Source organism: Pteropus alecto, unplaced genomic scaffold (genome assembly GCF_000325575.1).
Source record: "Pteropus alecto unplaced genomic scaffold, ASM32557v1 scaffold7, whole genome shotgun sequence".
Lineage (NCBI taxonomy): Eukaryota > Metazoa > Chordata > Mammalia > Chiroptera > Pteropodidae > Pteropus > Pteropus alecto.
In genome coordinates, this window is record NW_006494614.1 from 50501273 (window position 1) to 50517084 (window position 15812).

General features: G+C 36.3%; 1 long non-coding RNA gene across 1 annotated transcript; it reads left to right on the forward strand.

The window, feature by feature from the left end:
- The first annotated feature begins 287 nt into the window (after positions 1-287).
- LOC107196781 lies at positions 288-14480 on the forward strand. Its single transcript, XR_001518228.2, has 4 exons — positions 288-448; positions 6224-6363; positions 8954-12369; positions 12862-14480. It is a non-coding gene; the product is annotated as an uncharacterized LOC107196781 (long non-coding RNA).
- The last annotated feature ends 1332 nt before the right edge of the window (positions 14481-15812 follow it).

The following is a 15812-nucleotide window of genomic DNA, read 5'->3' on the forward strand; positions in this document are numbered from 1 at the left end:
TTGCCAATCCATTGCTTGTTGACATTTTTGGTAGCTACCTATTAAGGTGGCTATCTTGTGATTTTGCTCTTTCTCTACCTCCTGTCAGTTTTGCTGACAGTTGAGTCTTCAATTTTACCACCCTCAGAGGGCAAATATTAGAAAAAGAAGAGATAATAAAGAAACAATGTTACTCCGCATCGTCTAGCCCTTGGTATGCTCCTTTCAGATCTCTTGTCTGATTTGTTACTCATAACATGCCTGAAACTTCACTAGCATGAGTCACTTGGTAGAAATGTTGAAACACAGACTATGAGGCCCCATTCCCAGAAATTCTGCTTCAGTAGGTCTGGGAGTAAGGCCAAAGACTTTACATTTCTAACAAGTTCTCAGGTGATATTGATGCTGCCAGTTGAAGAACCCCAAATTTTTCTTTTGATTTCCTCTTTGACCCATTTGTTGTTCAAGGGTATGTTGTTTAATTTGCACATATTTGTGAATTTTACAGTTTGTCTTTCTGCTACTGATTTTTAGTTTCACTTCACTAGGGTAAGAAGAGGTACTTGGTATGATTTTAATCTTCAAAAAGTTTTGTTAAGGTTTGTTTTGTGACCTACATCTGATCTATACTGGAGAATGCTCTGGTGTGCTCAAGATGAATGTGTATTTTGCTGCTGATGGGTGGAATGTCCTGAATATGTCTGTAAGGTCCATTTTGTCTATAGTGTTATTCAATTCCTCTGATTCCTTATTGATCTTCTGTCTCAGTGTTATACACATTATCGAAAATAGGGTATTGAAATCTCCTATTATTTATGTGTTGCTGTCTGTTATCCCTTCAGTTCTGTCAAGGTTTGCTTTATATATTTGGGTGCTCTGATCTCAAGTGAATCTATATTTGTAATTGTTATATCTCCTTGGTGGATTGATCCTCTTATTCATTATGTATTGTCTTCCTTTGTTTCTTGCGACCATTTCTGATTTAAAGACCATTTGTCTGATATCAGTACAACCACCCTTGCTCTCTGATGGTTATAATTTGTACAGATTATCTTTTTCCATTCTTTAACTTTCAGCATATGTGTGTCTTTTATATAAAGTGAGTCTCTTGTAGATAGCATATAGTTGGATTTTTTTTTTTTAATCCATTCAGTTGCTCTACATTTTTTGATTGGGGAGTTTAATTCATTTACATTTAAATTAATTAGTGATAGAGAAGGACTTATTGCTATTTGTTAATTATTTTCTGTCATAGTTTTTTTGTCCCTCTTGTTATCTTTCTTTGTGTTTGTTGATTTTTTTTTGTAGTGATATGCTTTTATTATTTTCTCATTTTCTTTTGTTCATCTTCTATAGTTATTTTCTTTGTGGTTACCATGGGGCTTATGTAAAATGTCTTATAATTTAAGTGGAAAACTTAAATTGCATACAAAACTACTTTTGTTGCCCCTCATTGTATATGATACAATTGTATATAATAAATTGCTTCTCTCTTTTTGCTTTAAAAATCTCTTTGTCTTTGTGTACAAATTGATTATAATGTATTTCAATAAATCTCTTTAGTTTCCTCTTAGTCAAAGCCCTTTGTGCCTTTTGAATTTGGATATACAGTTTCTTCCCTAGGTTTTGGAAGTTTTGGGCTATTATTACTTCAAATAAGTTTGCTGTTCCTTTTCTTTCTCTTTTCCTTCTATGACTCTCAAAATGCATATATTGGTCCACTTTATAGTGTAGTATCGCATAAGTCTCTTAGGCTTTCTTCATTCTTTTTTATTCTTTTTTTCTTATTGCTTCTCTCATAATAAGATAATTTAAATTACCTGTCTTTGACTTTGCTGATTCTTTTGCTTGATCAAGTCTGTGTTTGAACCTTTTTGGTGAATTTAAAAATTCAGTTTTTGTTTTCTTTAGCTTCAAAATTTTTGCTTTGTCAATTTTTTTTAACATTTTCTATTTGTTTTGTTGATAGTCTCGTTTTGTTTTGTATCATTTTCTTGAACTCACTGAGAATTTTTATAACAATAATTTTGAACTTTTTGTCAGGTAATTCATATACTTCTGCTTCTTTAGGGTAGATTTCTGGAGATTTATTATGTTTCTTTGATTGGGACATATTTTCCTGTTTCTCCATGTGCCTTGCACTTTGTGTTGGTATTCTTGCATTCGAATAAACAACCACCTCTCCTAGTCTTTACAGACTAACTTCTTACAGGGAAAAACCTTCACTAATCAGTCCAGCCAGATATTCTGGGGGCCTCTCAAGACTTTTCGTAGAATGCATTTATTTCTAGACTTGTGCTAAATTCCCAATTAGAGAAATTTGTCAGTTTTATTTTTTAGGAGCTTGTAATCTCTTACTTTATCTGACGTTTGTCTGCAGTACGAAAGGTTCTCTGGAGAGGTCTCAAGCCACCGAGGTCTTGTTCTCAGAGGCCCCCAGGCTCCTAGAGTGTGCTGGGTTCTATGAGTACTCTGAGTCAGGAAGGATAAAAAACAGGCAGCTCCCTGCAAACCCAGGACATTGGGTGCACATTTCACTCTTCTCCTCGCTCCTGAGGGAGAGGCTGCTAAACTACATCAGCTTCTCTCTGCTGTACTATGGGTCCTCTTGAACAGAAGAAAGCTGCCCAGCTCTCTTTTATCATGGGACACCAGGCATCTACAGTATTCTAGGTCCCATTAGTGCTCCAAGACAGGTGAGAATGAAACCAGTCCCATGGACAATTCCCCAAAATTCTGGAACACTGGACAAATGCTTCGACATTTTTCCTTCAGGGAGATGCTAGAAGTTGGGGATTTTCTTCTACTTGTACCATGCTGAACTTAGGAGAGGAATTACCACAAGTGAATGCCCTGCATTTTCCTTAGATGCGGATCTGGCTAGTTTTGTGCTCATCTGAAGTACAGGTGCCTCGCAACTCTTTTCTGGATTTCTCATAAGGGAACTGGTCCATGTGTTGTTGAATTGTTGTCTGTATTGGGGGAAAGAGGTCTGGGGCTTCTTATTCTGACATCTTGCTGACATCAAGGATTGAGCCTTTTATCATGTTTATTCAGCCTTAATGTTCCTACTTCATTGAAATGCTTATTTCTTTTTCCAGTTCACTTAATATATTAAAACTGCAATTTCCTCATCTATTAAATGCAGAAAAAATGTTTTGTTTTTTTTTTTCTTACAGATGTCTATATGACTAAAACTTACTTTAAAACAATGGTTTCTGAATACCATCTTTGGAAGGTGCCTAGTTAGTGAAGTCAGAATTGAAGAAAGGTAGGAAAGGAGAAGGTGATAACATTCAAATCATCCACCACTTGCAACCTAAACAACAATTCAACAGGTCTGAGGTGGAGATGAGGACTAATGTGACAAGAATTTATATTGTAAAGCTCCTTACATGATGTTCTCACAGCCAGGAAAGTTTGAGTCTCACAGTTCTATATGGGTGCAAACTGTGTTTAAGTTGAGGTGACTATCAGTACTGTTGAGAATGTGTAATTAACTGCAGTGTTTGCAGAAATCAGAGTGGAGAAACTACTAAAGATGTGTTCTAAGGACCCTATATATTTCTGCACAGATGATTTTAAACATTCAAATCAATGAGAGATTTTTAAAATTATTTTGTAGGGTCAATAAATATATACTTTGCAACTGTAGGTTTGTGGGTTTTTTTGTGTGGGTTTTTTTTTGACAGTTATGGAATAATTAGCACTTAGCATAATTCTTGGCATGTAATAGGTCCTCTAGACATGTTAGCTGATTTAATGAGTATGATGCTAAAATGTGGGAGCAGTTGTCTGAGATTAGCTGTCTAAGCAATATCACTGAAATTTAGCAATCTATCCATTCTACCAATCAACAGATATTTCCTGAATGCCTCATATTGCAAGGCATTCTGTTGGCATCTTGTTGAGTAGTGAATCCTGAAGGCATGGATCCATCAGCTAATTAAGGAAGATAAGATGTGTGCCAAACAAAAAGCTGTAGAGTAGAAATAAGCGCTGTGATAGAAATTGGATAACGACCTGTGGGATTCCAGAGAAAGATAAAATTGCATCTGACTGGTGTGTCAGGGAAGCTTCCTTAAGGAAGTAGCTTTGGAGAAATTTGATGATGAGGAGTTTAAACAGAGGGCATTCCAAGATCAGGAGTGAGAATTAACAAAAATGCATAGAGAAATGCAAAGACATATCTGACCACAGACATGCCTGACTGATGAGCAGAATTAATACCATTATAAGGTACTTGCAAGATGAGCAAGAATTTGGCTGGGGGAAGTGTGTTAGTGTACCTACACAAAATAGGTGGTCCTGTCAAATTGGAAAATCTGAGGAGATTTTAATAAAGACATAGCTTACAAAGGTATGGCCTAGGGGATAGAGCGGTACCCTGGGGCTCATAATACCTGGGAGCTATCAACACCACTCCCCTCCACTCCATGGATCTAAAAGGACATGAGGAGAGAGTGATTTTCAGAGAGAGAGTAAGAGAGAGAGAGAACGAAAGAGAGAGAGAAGGGAGAGAGAAGGGAGAGAGAAGGGAGAGAGAGAGAGATTGAGGAATCTGAGATATTCTTGTAGGAACCAAACTGGGGAAATAAATGCCCCAGCCTCACTCCCTTACCTCCCTCGGTCTCCTGCCAGTGCCTTCTTTTAGCTGAAGCCAGAAGACATGTGTGTGTATTGATACAACTAAACCTTAGGGGAAAATAATTATATGTTGACTAAAATGACCAGAGTGTAGAAAAATACCCCTAATTCTTATCATCTCATTATAAGTCTATATCTATTTTCTCCAGAATATTTCACAAAACTTTCCTCACTGTTTAGAATGCATTTCATCTTTTGCTCTTTAAATTACTTTTTAATCATAATTATTGTTATCACCCAAAATGACCCTGCTTAAAATTAACTTGTGCATTGTTGGAGGTTTTGTGTGTACTTGTGGCCTACTTTCCAGTTGTTTGAAATCTCAAAGCACTTCCTAATGACAACAAAGGGGAGGTAATTATAGCCTACCACTCAGCATCATAAGCATAAAGCATTTTCGATTATGGGATCGTTATATGCATATGACAACAAATAGAATGTCCTCTGTATAGATGAGAGAAACCACAAAACATCTCTTGGGAATCAGCAAGAAAATATAGTAGTCCAAGGTTCCCACTCATATGTCAAATTAACTAGGATATTAATGACTCCTGATGGGGTAGAAAGATGTAATCGCCACTGTGACATTTATGAAGTATTTTTCTTAGGGCAAGTCATTTACTTAGAGTAGAATTTTTGGTGTCTATGGTCTTAGTAAGCTCAGCTCCCTTTTCTCTACCTCCTTTCAGTGACAGATTTTGTTAACCAGACGACAGAGGTGAGCACATAACCCAAGGCTGAGCCAATTATGTCATGTCCCATCCTACAACCACAGTGACCTTTGGGTCCAGGCACTTTTTATGAAAGAGCGGGCAGGGAAATGTATATCTATTACACTGCTTGGCTGTAAGGCTCTAAGAATGTGATTGCAGCTTCCAGCCACATGTCATGCTCCACGTGAATAGAGGAAGAACCCTGAGAGGACAGAGCCAATGTTCAGAGAAGAGATGAGAGAGCACACCAGGGGAGCTAGGCCCGGCTCTCCAGAGCTTCCCCAGTTAGGGGGGGCTGCTTTCTTGCATCTCATCTTCAGGTTCTATGTACCACTCATGTCTCTTTCCTGTAAATCTGTTTTGGTGAACCTGTTCGGAGTTGTTTCTGCTACTTCCAACTGAAAGAGTCCTGCCTGATACTGTGTGGATCTTGCCAGGACTGTGCCAGCCTTTGGCATTTGCCCTTGCTCTTCTCTTTGCTTAAAATGCCCTCTTCAGAAACTTCATGCCTCCCTCCCTGTCTTCCTTCAGGTTTGGACTCAAATGTCACCTTCTCAGTGAGGCCTTCCTGATCATTCTCTCTGAACTGGATTCAAGTGCTCTTTACCATCTTTTCCTATCAATATCTATTGTCCCACATACATTACCTAATGATCTTGTTGATTATCTCTCTCCTAAACTAGAATGTAGGTAGAGATGTTTTGTCCCTGCACATCCCCAGTGCCTGGAGAAGGCATAGATGTAGATATCAAAGACAGATAAACATTTGTTAAATAAGTGGACAAATGAATGTTAAACATATTTTTTATACCAGACACTGTGCTCAGAGTTTGGCATGTGGAACTTTAACTAACACATTTATTCTTTGCTTTTTTTGATCCAAGATGATATCATGGATGAGATACATCATATTGATGCCATGAAGTCATGAAGATAGTCACCTCCATGAGGGCAATGACCATATCTGCCTTTTTTAATCACTGATCTTCATTGCCAAATATAATGCTTGGAACCTGTAATACAGGTAAGGATACCCTATATCTTAAATATAGGAATATGAACTATACCTCATACCTTAAACCTATCCGTGCTCCCCTTACATTAAGGATTTGATATAACCTAATGGACACAGAAAACAATATAGCTGTCAAGCCTCCTCTTTGGGGTTTGCCACTGGACAGCTTTGTGAAAAACGCATCTATTTCTAGCCATTGCATTGTACTAACTTCCCTATCTGCCCGTCTTCTTCTTATTTCTTTTCTCCCCCATTCTTAAATCATATTATTGTGTCCTTGTAAGCCACCTTGAATCCTTTCTGGTACAAGGCGGAGAATAAGTTAATTAATTCACAGATTGATTTAATTCTCAGAGCAACTCAGTGAGGTAGGTATTAGTTCTCTCATTACATGGGAAAGGAAACTGAGCCTCAGAGATATGCAGTTTCTCCAAGGTCATACAACTGGTAAGTGCCAGCATCAGGATTCAGATCCACAACAATGCATCTCTATAGCAGCCGATACCGCACCCTCTTTAAGATCTGTAAAGTCTTAGAGGAGGTAGATGGGGTAAAGGGGATTCAAATATGGGGGTGGTAAGGGTAGGGTGAAGTGGGTAAAGGGGATCAAATATGTGGTAGCTGAAGGAAACTGGATTTTGGGTGGTAAAACCAAAACACAATAGAATATACGGATGACGAATTATAATGTACACATGAAAATTATGTAATTGTATTAACCAATGTTACCCCAATAAACTTAATTTTTAAACGTTAATAAAAAGCAAAACGATCTGTAAAGTCTCATAACTGTCTTGAGCTGAGGGCTAGTAGAAATGATATTGGACAAGGAAGCAGGAAACTAGGTATCAACTCCAGACTTTTCTCCAGACTTTTTTAGGCCAATATGTCCTTGGGGTGTTACATATTTGCTAAATCTCAGTTTCCCCACTATTCAATGAGAATGGCAATGCGTCTCCCTTCCATACTGTTAAGAGTTCCACCTAGGCACCTCCACTGGAGAAGGAGCCTGCCTGAGAAATAGTGGTCAGAGCTCCAGAATAGGGACCCTAATTCAGAACCAGCAAGTCATGTCTAAAGGACAGCACTCTTAGGCCCACTATCATTTGCTATGCACAACAAATGAAGTTGAACAGTGATCACAAACTTTGTTTGACATGATTCCAATTGCCTTATATGCCAGAGGCATAAAAACATCAGTGTCTCATAAAGTTGGGAGGTTTTAGGCATAGTGGACAGAGAAGAGGCTTAGACATACTTGGGGTAAAGTTGGCCCGGTCTGTCTCCTGGTCTGTCTGTTGTGCTTTGTGATTTTGACAGACTTAAGTTTTCTGAGTTTTACCTCTTCTATATATCAAGATGTACAGGATATCCAGACACAATATTTACTACCCATATATTCACATTTTGGATGCATTTGAAAATGAAGTCTTTAAGAGTGGTCCCATGCTCAGTAGCTAGGCTTTTTTTGGTCATGTGCTTTTTCTTCTCAAATTTCTTTTGCAAGGGTCATACTATTCTTAGGACTTCTTAGGAATTGGCCAGGTTCTTGTAGAAAAACAGATTCTTCGAGATTTTAATTTGAGAAGGGTATTACCAATATTCTTCCCCAAAACATATGTCTCTGAGGGAGCTTATATGGGACTGAGGCCAAAGATTCATCCCCCTCTTCTTTCATTTATTCATTTAGTCATACCACAAATTTGCTGAGTATCTTCTCTGTGCTGTCACCATATCTGACATGGAAAAATAAAGCTTTGCTCTAGAGAGGCTCACATTTTAATGGGGGACAGAGTCAGGCCTATAAGAAACGCTATTACTGGTGGCATAATGAAAAGATGGAGAGGGTCTTAGAAGGCACAGAAAAGCCTCAGTTGGAGATGTGTAATCTGAGGAACCCTTTAGTGACACAGTACCTTTATACCTGGGCCTGGTTCTAGCTTTCGGACTTAAGAGAACATTTGCTGTCTGTGTGGGGAGTCTCTTGACCTTAAAGATAGTCAATGGTTTTTCCCATCCCCTTGACATTGCTGTCAGAATGAAGCCATGCAATTCATCTGGTCTTGATGCTTTGTCAATTTTTAATGGTCCTAATTGTCTTATTATCTGCTTCTTTGCAATAGTAAAGCCCTTTACTACTTAATTTTCCCTTTGGGGCAGTGGCGGGGGAGGGGGGCTGTATATTCATAGAATCATTACTTTCTCTGTCCTTTGTATTAAAGGAAAAAGAAAGGAGACATACATTGGCCCATGCCACAGAAGCCCCAGATACACCTACTGTACACTGTTCACTAGCCCCATGAATAGACTGCTAAAATCCTAGGACTGCTATAGGTTAGCCCCTCATTTTCAACATGTGGAACCTGAAATCAGGAGACGTGGAATGATTCAGTTGGGGTCTCTTGATTTCCACTTCCCACCACACCAGCCCATTTTCTCTGAAACTCCAGGGCTCAACACAACTGCTCTCTCCAAGCACTGTGTCTACTGTGACCAATTGGTTCCCATCTTGCCCAATTCACCCTTTTCTTGTTGCTTCTTACTGAGCATGTAGGGGATACGAGGCACCGTTATAACTTCTTTGTGTTGCTTCCTTTAGATCACAAATGTACCTTTGAGACTTGCCGAAATAATGCAATTGCAAAGAAATACTTTAAAGAAACCACACTGAAGAGCCCAATGATATCTTCTTGGACTAACGAATCAATTTGGTCACTCAAGAGAAGGCAGCACACCATTTGCAGAACAGGACCACCATGGAGCCTACAACTCTCACCCAATCTGTCCGCTGAACCTTAGATTCGTAAGATCAAATGCCAGTTGAGTGTCTCACCCTCCCTCTCTCTATTAAAGTAGCACTATCCACCCACTTGACCAAACCAAAAGCACTCTAGATATCTGACCTACTCCAATACTGAATTTGTTTTCAAGTGTGGGTAATACAATCTTTAATCACCTCTATTCTGATTGGTAGATACTCCTACTTGGAAAAGGTATGTGGTATGCCCAAGTTTACACAGAAGCTAAGAAGGATAGTGATGATTCAAATCCAGGTGTTAACCTAGTTTCTTCCCCTCTATCATTCAGAAAAAGAAATAAAAGTTTCCTGGAGAATGACAGCCTCCTTCTTTTTGCCACTCATTTAATTTCTCTGAGTTAATTTCTCTGAACAGCAGGTTATTTTTCTATTTAAAAAAAAAAAAAGGATAATATTTTCTCTGCTTACTTTACACTAAAAATAAAATCAAATTACATGGAAATAATGCTTTGTATACTTTAAAAATATTTTTTCTATCAATTCTAAACAAACATCCACGTATTTATTTTGTTACTAGAAGAGAAAGGCAGGATCTAATACTATAAATCAAACATCGAATCTCAAAATGTTGACAGTTGGCAATTTAGGAACAAATTAGAGCCCCAAATCAAAAATAAATGAAAAGCATTTATAAGCTACATGATCTGGAAAATGGGAAGAGAGAGCAGATTTTTAAAAAGAGAAGTAACAATTGACAATAATTACAAGACAGAAATGACGTGTTAATAGCATACCACAGAGAATAGGAATACTGGTGTTTTCATTGGAGGATTATTTTTCTTAATTTAACACAATCTCAGTGGACTAATGTAAAGGGGAAGGGTCTGACTGTTAAGAAGAAGGAAAATAAGAATAAGAAGGAAAAACACAAACAGAAATAAAACTACATTATTGTGCATTGCAAATTCAGAGTCAAACATAATTCCAGATGCAGGATCAAACTGATGGGAGAATGGGCTTTCTGGGAAGGAGAAAACTATTACTTCATTCAAAACTGACAAACCAAATCTCTCAGGCAATGCAGAGGACCCTTCCCTTCTAGCATGTTGTGGACCTCAGTTTCCATACAAACTCCTTTATGGCTTTCTTTGTGGCTGTTTTGCTTGGGTTACCTTTTCTTATTTCAATAGCCTGGGTTCAGAATACTTGGATTTTAATCCCAGTTCTGCAACTAGCAATCTATGTAACTTCTGGCAAATAATATATTATTCTGAAGATTTGTGCTCATCTATGAAGTGGTCATGCTAGAACCTTTCTACTGATATCTCAATATTGGCATAGTGGTTAAAAGAATAGATTCTATAGCAAGGCTGCCTGGGTTTGAATTTTAGCTACAACGGCAGCCTTGAGCAACTGACATAAATTCTTTGGCCTCAGTTTCTTCATCTGTAAATTGAGGGTGCCTAAAGCACCTATATCATTGAGTCGTTATAGGGATTGACTGAATTAATACCTCAGATAATTACTGAGGAAAATCCTTAGAGCAGTGTCTGATACTTATTAAATGCATAAGCGTGTTCATTATTATTGACCACATGTGAAAGAAATTTAAAGCTATTAAAAGCCCTGACAAACATGAGACAGTGAAAAGAAAAAAAATATTCCTCGGATCAGTGACCTTTGGTATATGCCACCATCACTTTGATTTATGCTGAAGCCACATTGCGCTCCTGGGTATTACCAGTTGATCAAGGAATTAATTCTAGAGAGAGGTAGAGAGGAGAAAAACAAAACGGTGGAAAATATGAATGGAAAAAGAAAAGGTTACTTGGAAGGTGTTAAATGCTTCACTTTCTGAAGGAAGCATTGTCAAGAAAGAAAAAAAAAAGAAAAAAGAAAAAAAAAGAAAAAGAAAAGAAAAAAAGATGGATTAAGCTGTGACATCAGACTGCCTAGGTTTATATAGTCAGCTACGCCATTTACAGGAGGCCGTGTGGCCTTAGGCAAGTGACTTCACCTAACTCTAAGACTACTTACCTTTTCATAAATAAGAATAATGATAAATATTTAGCTATTGGATTTCACGAAGAGTAAATGAAATACCTACTTAGAACACTATTGAACACTTATCACAGCAACTATTAGTAGATATTATTCCCAACTCTGAAATATGCCAAATATTGCTCATGGTATTATACAGGTAAACTATTAAAAGTCTCAGTACAACCAGCTGAAGAGAACAGAGCTAAGTAAATCTCTTGATTTACCTGGAAACCAAGAGCTAATGAGAAACAGAGCTAGGACTCAAATCCAACTCTTTCTGGTTCCCAAGGCGCATGCTCCACTGCCTCCCAAAGTAATGGCCAAGTGCAAATCACATTCTTTCTACTGCATAGGACATTGCTTAACACCCCCAAATAGAACTTATGCATACATTAAAGAGATGCAGCATTTTTTATGAGCCCAGGTTGTTGTTTTAAAGCCAAATTCGAACAGCGAATAAAAATCAAAGCAACTATGATTTATTCACTGCTGGGTACTCTACATACATCATATCTGCATCATCACTGTTATTATTTTATTGATTACATGTTATTAGTCTGCTTCTGTGCTAATGTTTTCTATCTGTGCTTTTCAAATATTGAACTGAATAAGAATCACTGGGAGACCTTGTTAAAATGCAGATTCTGATTCAGTAGGTCTAGGCATAGCCTGTGATTCTATATTTATAATCAGCTCCCAGCTAATACTAATGCTGCTATTTTGTAAACCTTAATGGGATTAGCAAGATTTTATAGGATTTTCTTATTCAATCCTTACATTCATGTTGTTACAAAAAATTAGAGGCACTACTGAGCTCATTTTACTGAAGAAGAGACTGAGGCTCAAAGAGTTTATGTGTCCTGCCTCAGGATAGAGTGAATAGGAGACAGAACCAGAATTCGATTTGTCATGCATGTATTTATATACATGGTAGTATATAAATAATCTGCTTAATGATTTAGCATTTAAACTTTTCACATTTATTTTACAAATTTCCATTAGACAAGTATTCATATGTATTTTTGAAAATCTAATTGGACATCAAAAGATGATAAACATACATTGTTGCCCTCTATAAAACCAGTCTAATTGGAAGCAAGAGAGATAAACAAGTTCTTAAAAGATAATATGAAGATAATCAGTGCTGAAAGGGCGCAGAAAATCAAGGACTTCAATAAGGTCTCATGGGAGATACAACTGGTACAGCCTTTCTGGTGGGTAATGTAGTTATATATCAAATTTGAAAATATGTGTATAGATTTACACAGCTATTTCACTTCTAGACATTTGTCCTAGAAAAAGATTAAAAAGTGAAGAAAGATACACATATAAAGATATTCACTGCAGTATTATTTAAGATAGTAAACAATTGAATACAATTGAATTCAATATCCATTGAAATAAAATGAGGTAAGTTATTGAGCATCTCTATTATGGAACACCATAGATTTAGAAGAATAAACTAAACCAAATCTATATGAATTGACATGGATAATTATCCATACTATATTTTTATGTGGATTAAAATTTAAAAAAGCATGTTACTGAACAGTACATTGGTAAGACTACTTATATAATGAATACTTATATAACTATATACTTATATAATACTGATAAAACTATGATATGTACAGTGTGCTTTATATACATGGTGCTTCTCAGGGGTTGAAATAAATGTAAAGGCTTTCCTTTTCTCTTTTTTGTAGTTCTAGTCAAGATTTTACCAAGTGGACATACCGTTTGTAAAGCCGACAATAACTACAAGGACAGTGCTGTGGTGGGATGAAACAGCCACTGTCAGAAATGTAATATCTGAGGGTGTTCAGAATGATACTGCAAATAAGAGGCAGGAACTCTTCTCTCTGCCTGACCGGGGTTGGAAAGCTCTGCACAGATGTGATCTCTCAGAGCTAGAAGATTGAGTAGGATTCCTTTAGAAGGCAAAGAGAGGAAAAAGTACTCAAGATTAGAGGAACAATTTAGGCATATCACTGTGATTTAGAGAAAACCAAATGAACAGATATGGGTCCTGTCTGCTCTCAAGAGCTCCCAAGCGATGTGAGAAGCCAATTCACACATTAGAGAATTCATGACTAAAAGCAAGCAATGTAGGTGTTTAGCGGAGTAATGTGGATTTGGACAAGTACTTTTCTGGGTAAGAGTATTTAGTTCTTTCTACAGGGGTTCTCGTTTTTCCTCAGCCCAACACATGTGAATGACAGAACACATTTCATCATAATAGTGACATGGAAAGGTAGTAATTCACGAGGAATTTGGGGGCTGGGCATGTCGGTTTCCTCTTGATAACTCCTTCCACAGAAAGACATTCTAGAAGTGAATTCTTGAGGAGTATTGAGTACAAAAGGTTGGCTGGAAAAGCTATTTGGTTTGTAGAAGTTTATAGGATTTATGCTGAGTGAAAAATTGGCATCAGGTCCCTCTCCAACACTAGATCCCTCTCCAAGAGTAACCATGAATAATACATATGAAATCCTCTTTGATTCCCCAAATTGCCTACCCATTTTATTGTTGTATTCAAATAAATTATAACGTAAATGTAATTTAAAGATAAAAATGTTAAAAAAGATCATTTTTCTTCTACCAATTTAACTTTATATACTCTATATTGATTCTTTGTTCATAAGCATTTATTTTTTAAAATAGTAATAATATGTATATATTCTGTTCATAGATTTTTATTAACATTATAGATACATATTTCCATGTAAAAACATAGTCCATAATTGAAATTTTAATGACTGCATTATATTTCACTGAATTAATATATCATATTTTCCCAGTTGTTAGACATTTAAGCTGCAATGAGTAACATGATATATATCTTTTTACATTTAAAAAGTTTATTTCTCTATAATAAATTCCCCAGAGACAAACTGAGTCAAAGATGATAATCATTTTTGTCTCTCAAAAAGGCCAGCTTTCCATGACCATTTACCACATGTGTATAACCAGTTTTATCACAATGTCACTAGTACTTGGTATTATTGTTTTAAATAAAACATTTCCTAATTTTAAAGAATGTAAAACTTGGACTTGCTATGGTGTGATTTTTAAGGTCTTTAATTACAAGGGCTAGTGAATCTTTTATTTTGTGTTAGTGTAGAGCTTATGAGAGCTTATTAGGTTACAGGCTTCTGCATGCTTGTATACTTGGGCAAGTTGTTTAATTTATTTATACTTCTTATCCATGGAATGGGGATAATAATAGTGTTTAACTGTTTAGATTGTTGTGAGATTTAAAAAGTTAATACATTTTAAAGCACCTAGAATGTTGCCTGGTACACAATAAACTCAACATATGTTACATGTTGTTATTTTTATTATTGTTATCAGTAGGATAAGTAGTGATATTATACAGACAGAAGCAAAGAAGTACATTTCTATTTCCTATTATGAGAGTTTATAGTTCAAGTCACTTGGGATATAAATTTTTTCTCTAATTTATTTACACATATACCTTTTACATATATATTATTTATATATTTACATATTATTGCTTTAATTATTATTAAGACCATGTAGCTACCTATTGATATATAATTTCAAGGAGGCATTTCATCTCTCTGTCTTTATTTCTTCATGTACCACATATGAGAATGGACATACCTTACAAGACTTTTGTGAGGATTTGAAATAATATACATAATTAAATAGGGACATTTTAATCCTCTTAGAGGCTAATGTAAGATTTACCTTAGGAAGAGGGCCTCCTTTGTTCAGAAATTGCCTTAATAAGTCCACTTGAGGTAGGCTTCAAGGCTTTAAGAAAGGAAATAATTCTTCATGATATAAGGAAGAAATATGTTTCTGAGAAGGAGAGAGGAGAGTAATAGGAGTAGGGGACAAAAAGATGGCAAAGGCTTTGCAGTGATATCCTGTGTCACCCTCATTATCCCTAAAGTTCCTATAAACACAATATATGTGGAGTAAATTCCTTTTAGAGGAAGGACTGAGTTTGACATGGGACATTACAAATAGAGCCTCAAGGAAACTCAGGTGACCAGAGCTTAGTTAAGGAGCACAAGGAGAAGAATGACATCAGATTAATGAGATTTCTCCCTTTAAAGTTTTGGTCACCCCTAAGCCATAGAATTAGGGAGATCTTAGAGTGCAGGTAGCCCTCAGTTAGCATCAGGATTATATGGATACAATAAGTGCCTGGTGCACAGGAATTGCTCAGTAAATTGTAGCATAATTTTTCAGAACGTAAATATTTTTTATGCTTCAGAGTTAACTATGCATTTTCACATTCATCATCTCATTTAATCTCATTTAATCTTCATAACAATTTCCTTTGGCATATTTGGGTAAATATTTTTCTCAATCTGTTGTTTTTTTTATTTCAGTTATGATAGTTTTTCATTGTACATACATTTCAAAATTATATGTAATTGAATATGTCAATCTTTTCTTCATGATTTCTTCTATTACTTCAAATCTTAGAAAGCTATCATTTCTCCAAGAAACTGGGAAGTATTCAATTGTATTTACTACTAGTCATCTGAAGACTTTTTCATCTTTTATGAAAAATTTACCTCTACATGATGCATTCATGAAGGCAAATATATGTGGACAGATTACATTTAGTGAACCATAAAATTTTATAATAGTTAAGTGATTTACATTATATATGTGT